The following is an 8444-nucleotide window of genomic DNA, read 5'->3' as shown; positions in this document are numbered from 1 at the left end:
TCCCAGCACTTTGGGAGGCCAAGGAGGGCAGATCACCTGAAGTTGGGAGTTCAAGACCAACCTGACCAACATGGAGAAACCCCATCTCTACAAAAATTTCAAAATTAGCTGGGCATGGTGGCATGTGCCTGTAATCCCAGCTACTCAAGAGGCTGAGGTAGGAGAATCGCTTGAACCCAGGAGGTGGAGGTTGCAGTGAGCCAAGACCATGCCATTGCACTCCAGCCTGGGCAACAAGAGCGAAACTGCGTCTCAAAACAACAACAACAACAACAACAACAAACAGAGTACAAGCAAAAGTTGGGCCCACCAATAGTGTGAGCTTTCCCAAGAACAGTGGTGATAGCCTGGGAGACTGGTGAGCATAACAAGGGTGCATCCAGGTACCTGGTTCTAGCATGTGAATGTGGCAAGCCAGCCTTGACTTCTGCCTTCCCAGAGTGTTCTAGAAGGTGAGCTCTGAGAAAGCAGGGGTGAGCTCTGGGTCTTGCATGCTGCAGCCAATTATCTGTCAGTCCTTGCAAACTTTGTAGGCTGCAGAGTGGTGCCTGGAGGGAGATCCTGCAGGGCCCAAATTTTAGCCGGCACTCAACTCTTCAAGCTGTGGGCCCTCAGGGCTGGTCTGTCCACCCTATGCAAGGCCTCTGGATGGGTGATCCTGGGCACTAGGTCCTGATTATTCTAGGAATACTGTCTGTCTCAGCCTTGGTGGGATTTGTACCTAGATTATGCAGATCCCTCTGAGTTCATTGACCATTCCACCATGCAAATTGTAAGGCATCAGCCAAGAACACCTCCCTCTGTAACAGCAATGTAGAGAACTCATGGGGGAGGAGGATGGGGTGTGGGAAAGAAGGTCACCAGCCAGGAAGCATCACCCCATGACTGAGTGCTCGTGGCCGATAAGTGAAAATGCCCTAACCCGTCAAAGACACTCTGACACTTTCTTTTCTATGTTTGTTAACCTTTATCCTTGCTAGTGCCTGAATAGAACTGGACATTAAAGTATGGCCATTGGGAATTACAGCACAAGCCTAAGGAGAAATTGTAAACTTAAATTCTCCAGGCCTCATCAATCATCTGTCATTTCCTTTCATTTCCTGGTCATTTCATTAGAAAGGAACTAATTAGCTCCTTTCTGTTTCACCCATGCTGCCCTTGAGCTCAGTTACTCCACCACAACTTCCCAGAACTACCACATTCCTTTATCTTCTTAAAACAAATTTGGCTTAAATGCCACCCAAAAAAATCCAGTCTCTTTTATTCTTCAAGGAGCCACTCCTCCTCCCCATGGTTGTGAGGCGTCCTGGGGTCTTCTGAGCAGTCTGTGTTTTGCTGCCTTTGGTCACTTCAAGATGTCTGACCTGCCTCCCCACCCTCCATGCCAAGCCTGGTTGTGGAAATAATCCAGATCCTATGTGCTCTAAGCCCAGCCACCAAGGCATGAGTGCAAGCAGGCTACAGTCCTCGGCCTCCTGCAGAAACCCCTGCCCCTCTCCCAGCCTTGGGGACAACTGTTCTCCTCTCTTCCTCCAACTGCACTAGGCCAGGAACAATAAATTTCTTGATAACGTTGACCTCTCAGCTTATAGGGGAGATTTTCAAATTGGCTCCTGCTTTTGGAGAATGTTTTACCGTCCTCAGAGCTTGACTTTCAGGACTATTGTGGACACAGAAGTCTATTTGGGAAGTCTATGGCTGAATATTGATTTTTTTATTTGCATGTCTGTTGTTAAAAATCCTTGTCTTAAGTCAGCATTTTAAAAATCAGTTGATTTAAAAAATCCTTTGACCTCTTTCAGTGCATCGTACATATTTGGGGAAACAAAAAGCAGAAACAACAGGGGAGAAAGCAATGAGGATGGGAGCTGGTTTGGCTAGGAAATCCCAAGGGCACAGGAACTTCTTAACCCTACATCGAACCACAGAAGAGAGCTCAGCAGAGGCAACCTGTTGACATGGCTCCAGGTCATGTTTACAGCCTCGTGTCCCTATCTGTCCATCTCTGTTCTAAGACCTCCCAGGTCTCAAGAGCTTATCACACGCCCTGTTACTTTCCTGTGTTTTCTGAAAATTCTGCCTAAAATCTTCAGTGGTATGTCTTAAGGTAAGACCCAACAGTGGTGTTTCCATGAGCTAGGGGCCCTATTAGATTCCAAAACACCTTTAAGAAGAATAATAGTAGCTCTATTCTGGGGTTTTTTTTGGTAACCACACTTATCTCTTTAATCTTCAAAATACCCACAGAGGTAGACAGTTTAAGTCCCCTTTTACAAGTGAGGAAATGTTGGCTCCATAAGTTTTAGAGACTTGCTCAAAGTTACATGCCTGTGAAGAATCTGAACTATTTAATTCCAAAATCAGCGGTCTTAATTACTCTTTATTTGTTCATTTGATTATTGTCTGTCTCTGCCTGTCAACCATGGTGCTTATAACTTACCTGACATCACGTACATCCTAAATAAATATTTGTAGAATAAATGATTACTATCTCTCCTGAAAACCTAAGGACTGGAAGCATAATGGTGGCTCTGCAAGCCACTGTTTTGTTTCGTAGTCCATTGAATTATCGGGGCCAGTGTCCTTGTGGCCCCTAAGGAGTCCAGACAAATCTGTGGCTCTCTGGCACAGGAGTGGAAATTCCTAGTTGCCCTGCAGAAACAATTCATGTTGAGACTTTTTAAGGACTTTATTCTTTTTCTGTTGTTTTTGTAAATATCTTGCACACTATATCAACCAGCTCAACTTATTACAAAGCTGAAAAATGTAAGTAAAGTATAAATCATAAGCAAACCCTTGTTCAGATAGAATGAAAATTAAGTCTAGCCTCAAAAGATGTTTTCTTTCCCATAATATCCATGTATTTAATAAATATGGCCAGCATTGTTTCTTCTATCAGCAAACCACAGTCACATCTATAGGTGTCTGACTTTCATTGACTTCAAATAATTTCTGACTTTGTGGCACCCTCAGCATCTTGTCTCATCCCTCCTCTTCTCCTCTTAGATTCAGTCCCTTCTCTTGAGTTGGGAGGTTGTCTGGACAGTGTCTTTGCTATCTGCATTGCTCCTCTCCCCAACCACCCACGTGCATTTGCCCTGCTGTCCCTCAGTGCATTTCCCCCAGGATGCTCTGGCCACACTGACCAGGTGTCTCCATCTCTGCCACTTCTCTTTCCCTGAATGCTGTCCTGTGTTTTCTGGAGCCTCTGAACTTCCTGTGAATGATAAATACCAAGAGCTTCTCAAAATGAGACCCCATGTTCTAAACAGAACCTGCAGTCAGGATTCCAGGGAAGGTCAGTGGGCTCCAACCCCCAGAAGCACTTTGCTGTGTAAAGCGTTATGTATGGAACATAGAGATCACCTGGGGCCTTGGAAAGACATTGAGGAAGGAGGTTACCGGGTTACCAAGTCTGAATTTCTGAAGATAGTTATACTAGGGATGAATTCAATGTAATTCATGAATTATTCATGACTTTCTAGACAGGTTAATGAACGTTTCTTTTAGCCCCTCAGGACGGGATCTCTGAATCAGTGGGGAGCTTCCTGAGAGAGGTCAGGGGGAGTTGGGAGGATACTGATGGAAGTGGGGAGGCCTGCGGTCACCCTGCACTTGCTTGTCTAAAAATGACGAGAAGGCCTCACCCAAATGCAAGAGCCATGACCCTGACCCATCACTGCCCCACGTTATAGGAGACAGGACTTGACCGTCCTCCACAGGTCAGAGCTATTGTTAATCAAGGTGACAGTGATTCCCACTCCTGACAGCATTCCCACTCCTGACTCCACCCAATTGCTGTAAATAGAGCTCCTGAGTGCTGTTAGCTTATTTCGAAACGGAGAGACAGTTCAGCAAATGTTTCATCACATTCAACATTTGCTGAAAATACTAACACATTCCCCACTCAAAGATTAGTCACTATAAGTAACTCAAGGGCACTAGTCCTGCTCTCCACATAAGGGAATATTGGTCCTGAGTAAATGGGACCATATTTGAAGATAACAAAAGGGATAACATGGGAGATGATGGTGGGATTCATATCCCAATGACTGCTTTGAGTATATTCTGGCTGGCCAGTGGGTTTCAGTTCCCTTATCTAGACAAAGAAATGCTCCTCATGACTGGCAAAAGCAGGAAAAGGTTTTATCATCAGCTCTACACCAAGGCTGCTGAGCCACTATAGTGGTCTCTAGAAGACAATGTCATCAGCAATCACTGTTAGCAAGGAGCTTGCTTCTGTAGTGCTGTGTTGTTGCTAATAGTTTTTGTTACAGCAACTGCAATGTAGAAGACTTGATTCAGGGAAGGCAAAAACCGAAACTCATGCCTTTGAGAAGGTTACGAGCAATGAAGACCATTAACACCCACTCTCTGCGGGAGGAAGCTGGAAATGGAAAGAGGCACCGCCCATGGCTAGAGCCCCAGCACATGGGTCATGACTCATACTGTGCAGGTCAACTATGGGCCCTGCTTCCTCAGGTCTTGGTTGTGGATCACGCCCTTGATTCTTCCCTTTTAGATGCAGCCCAGTTGCTATGATGCTCCTTGAGTCAATGAGCTCTTTGGCTTGAGCAAGGAAATGGTCTGGCTTCACTTCCAAGAAGCTGACAAGCACCCAAAGGCTTCTTTTTTTTTTTTTTGAGACACAGTCTCACTCTGTTGCCCAGGCTGGAGTGCAATGGTGTGATCTTGGCTCACTGCAACCTCTGCCTCCTGGGTTCAAGCGATTCTCCTGCCTCAGCCTCCCAAGTAGCTGGTATTAGAGGTGCCCACCACCATACCAGCTAATTTTGGTATTTTTAGCAGAGATGGGGTTTCACCAGGTTGGCCAGGCTGGTCTCAAACTCCTGACCTCAGGTGATCCACCTGCCTCAGCCTCCCAAAGTGCTGAGATAACAGGCGTGAGCCACTGTGCCTGGCCCCAAAGGCTTCTTTAGGCAGATGACAGGACATGGGCGTATCCTGCAAGTGCTCCTAGCAAGCCCTGGGTTTTCGAGCCAGAGGCTTGGGGTTTTCCAGCTCTCAACCTAACATCCCCAAATGTTTGTGGTCCAATTCCTCCATGAAAAACAGGGTAAACACGCCACCCCTGCCAGTGGAGAATGGGTTCCTGAGAGCTGGGAGGCCCGAGTCAGATCTTGAGGCTCTTCACCAAGCAGATGCTGTTGAGCAAAGCAGCAACTCTTTCTCTCTCTCTCTCTCTCTCTCTGTCTTTATGTTTGGGAAGGAAGAGCCATCTCAGTAGTTTTTCTCACAGTTTCCTTTAAGGAAATTGTCTAGGACTCAACGAGGCCTCAAAACTGTAGAAAATACGAACTGTTCCAAGGAACATATCTGGATTCTGCAATCTGAAAAGCTAGGACCAAGGCAAATGTAGGTACCAGTTGTCAGGAAGTGAGTACTGAGCATGTTAGGAAGAAATTTTTCAGAGGAGGGAAGCAAATAGTGAAGGAGACTCACCCCACTGTTATTCAGAATCATTTCAACTGCCCTCAACTTGTATCCGGTCAGATGGAGGAGGGCAGCCAACCTTACTCTTGAGGCTGAATCAGCCTTCTCTTTGGGCCTTAAAAATAACACTCATAAGAAAATGTTGTTTGTCCTCCCAGCCCCGCAGAGATTTGCATCCATGAGGGAAGCATGGCTCAGTTATAGGCAGACATCAGCACCATGTGGTTCCCTGCTCTTTATCCACCTCAAGGGAGCATCAGGCACCACACATCTTTACATCTTTGTCTATTTGCTGAGACCCTGTGAGTGTAGCATCAGCAGGTTTTATAAGCCAACCAGTTTCTTCTCATTCCTCTTCACAGAATAAGAAAACTGGAGCTTAGAGAGCTCAAGAAGTTGTGCCCTGATTCTCACACTGGAAGGAAGCCCAGAGAACCTGCACCCATCCCCACCTGGCCTCCCTCACCTACTTGGGAATAAGCCCAGGAAACACAGGCTGATTCTGGGATGATGTTGGAGAGGGCCTACCTCCTGCAGGCACTCCCTACTTCACGTTACCCCGTGAGTCAAAGGCTTCTAGAAAGACATTTAGTCATTCAAAGCTGCTGCAGATCCCAGTGTCCAGGGAGGAAATTTCACTCTGGAAAACACGAGCTCATTTCCCTTTGAGAAAATCATTTCTTCAGGATACTGAATGGCACCAACCACCACCCAGGATCCTGAGAGGGTATTGCAGCTCCCAAAGCACCACTGGCATGAGAAGGTCAAACCTTACAAATACCATGTTACTGTTCCTGTGGAGGACTGCTTTTCCCAGACAGAGTCCTATCAATACCTCCAATGAGGTGTGACCTTTTTACAAAATGACCTCAACATTCTTTACTGAATGATGACTGTGTGGCCACTCTTATTTGTTTTTTAAATTCCTCCTGTCTATCTTAAATTTCACATCTTTTGACCAATACCTTCTTAACGACCCACTCACAAGTCCCATGCAAACACCATCCTACTCTCTACTTCTATGAGTTCAGCTTTTTTAGATTTCACATATAAGGTAGATCATGCACTATTTGTCTCTCTGTGCCTGACATGTTTCACTTAACACAATCTCCTCCAGGTCCATCCATTTCACACAAATGACAGGATTTTCTTCTTTTTTAAGTCTTAATAGTATTCCATGGTGCATACATGTCACCTTTTCTTAATCCGTTCGTCTGTTCATGAACACTTAGGTTGACTCTGTATCCTGGCTATTGTGAAGAGGGCTGCAGTGAACCTGGGAGTGAAGATAGCTCTTCCACGTACTGGTTTTCATTCCTTTGGAGATAGACCCCGTTCTGGGACCTCTGCATTATTCAGTAGTTCTATTTTTTGAGGAACCTCCACACTATTTTTCCATTATATGTGTAGTAATTTGCATTCCCTATATCCCTATTATTATAGGTCAAACACAAAATACAATGGGTTATATTTTAGGTCCTATTGAAACAGTCTCAAGACATGTATACCTAATTTGATAAGTTTGGGAGCATAATTCAATAATATAAGGAACTGTATCTTTGCTTTTAACATATATGCTTACCCACCACAATAACATTGTAATTAATTTCACCAATTTGGTAACCTGGCTCATGGGAAGAAAGAAATAAGTGAGGTTACCTGTGCATCAAATCCTTGAATAAATATTTTCTTAAATAACCAAGACCTCTGGAAAGATTCTGTCTTTGACCCCATAATAAAGGGGTATAAGATTAGCCCTACTGGCTGGGCACGGTGGCTCACGACTGTAATCCCAGCACTTTGGGAGACCGAGGCAGGTGGATCATGAGGTCAGGAGATCAAGACCATCCTGGGCAACATGGTGAAACCCATCTCTACTAAAAATACAAAAATTAGCTGGGTGTGGTGGTGCGTGCCTGTTGTCCCAGCTACTCGGGAGGCTGAGGCAGGAGAATCACTTGAACCTGGGAAGTGGAGGTTGCAGTGAGCCGAGATCGCACCACTGCACTCCAGCCTGGGTGACAGAGCGAGACTCCATCTCAAAAAAAATAGGTTAGCCCTACTACATGCAAATGTTTACATATCTCATTTAATCTTCACAACGATCCTGTGAGGAAAGCAGAATTGTTATCCCCATTTCCTGAGTAATGAAACAGGCTAAGGGGAGGTGTGCAACCTGCCCAAGACCCCAAAGCTGGAAACCATGGAATGGCTGGTCCCTCCCAGTGCTGCCTCTGCCACATCCTCCCCTACCCTGTCCCTGTGCTCTGGGTGCCTGCAGTGATTAAGGGCAGATGTGAAGAGGGAGCACAGGAGGGCTTTGACAGAGGTGTTTCAGGAAGAGGAGGCAGGACCAGCTGCCTAGAGGTGGGGAATGATGTTTCTAAGTAAAGCAAAATCAATACACAGAGGGCAAATTCATTATCCACTGATATGCCCTTCTCAGCTTGAATAACTATTTTTGTTTCAACTTTTGAAACATTGCTTAGCTTCCCAACTGCTGGATGTGGCCCCATCATCTTTGTGAAAGTGGAGTAGCCTCTCCCTATATAGTTGCAACTCTTTCCCACCTAAGATCCAAAACTTCTCATTTATTTTAATTTTAAAGAAATATAGAGCATTGTAAAAAAAATTTTCCAAACAATAAAAAAGTAACATATATGAAGGAAAAAATAAAATGTCAACCGGCAAATAATGTTTTACTTTTTGTGGAAAAGAAAAAGAGAGAATAAGAAGGCATATATGTATTTGTTCTCAGTTGCATAAATAAATTCTAGAAGGACACTAAGAAGCTAACAATAGATCCCAGCAATTTGGGAGGCCAAGGCAGGCGGAGCATCTGAGGTCAGGAGTTTGAGACCAACCTGGCCAACATGGTAAAACCACGTCCGTACTAAAAATACAAAAACTTAGCCAGGCGTGATGGCAGGTACCTATAAACCCAGCTACTCAAGAGGCTGAGGCAGGAGAATCACTTGAGCCCTGAAGGC

The sequence above is a fragment of the Pongo abelii genome, chromosome 13 (assembly GCF_028885655.2).
Source record: "Pongo abelii isolate AG06213 chromosome 13, NHGRI_mPonAbe1-v2.0_pri, whole genome shotgun sequence".
NCBI classification, from domain to species: domain Eukaryota; kingdom Metazoa; phylum Chordata; class Mammalia; order Primates; family Hominidae; genus Pongo; species Pongo abelii.
This window is presented reverse-complemented; position numbering follows the sequence as displayed.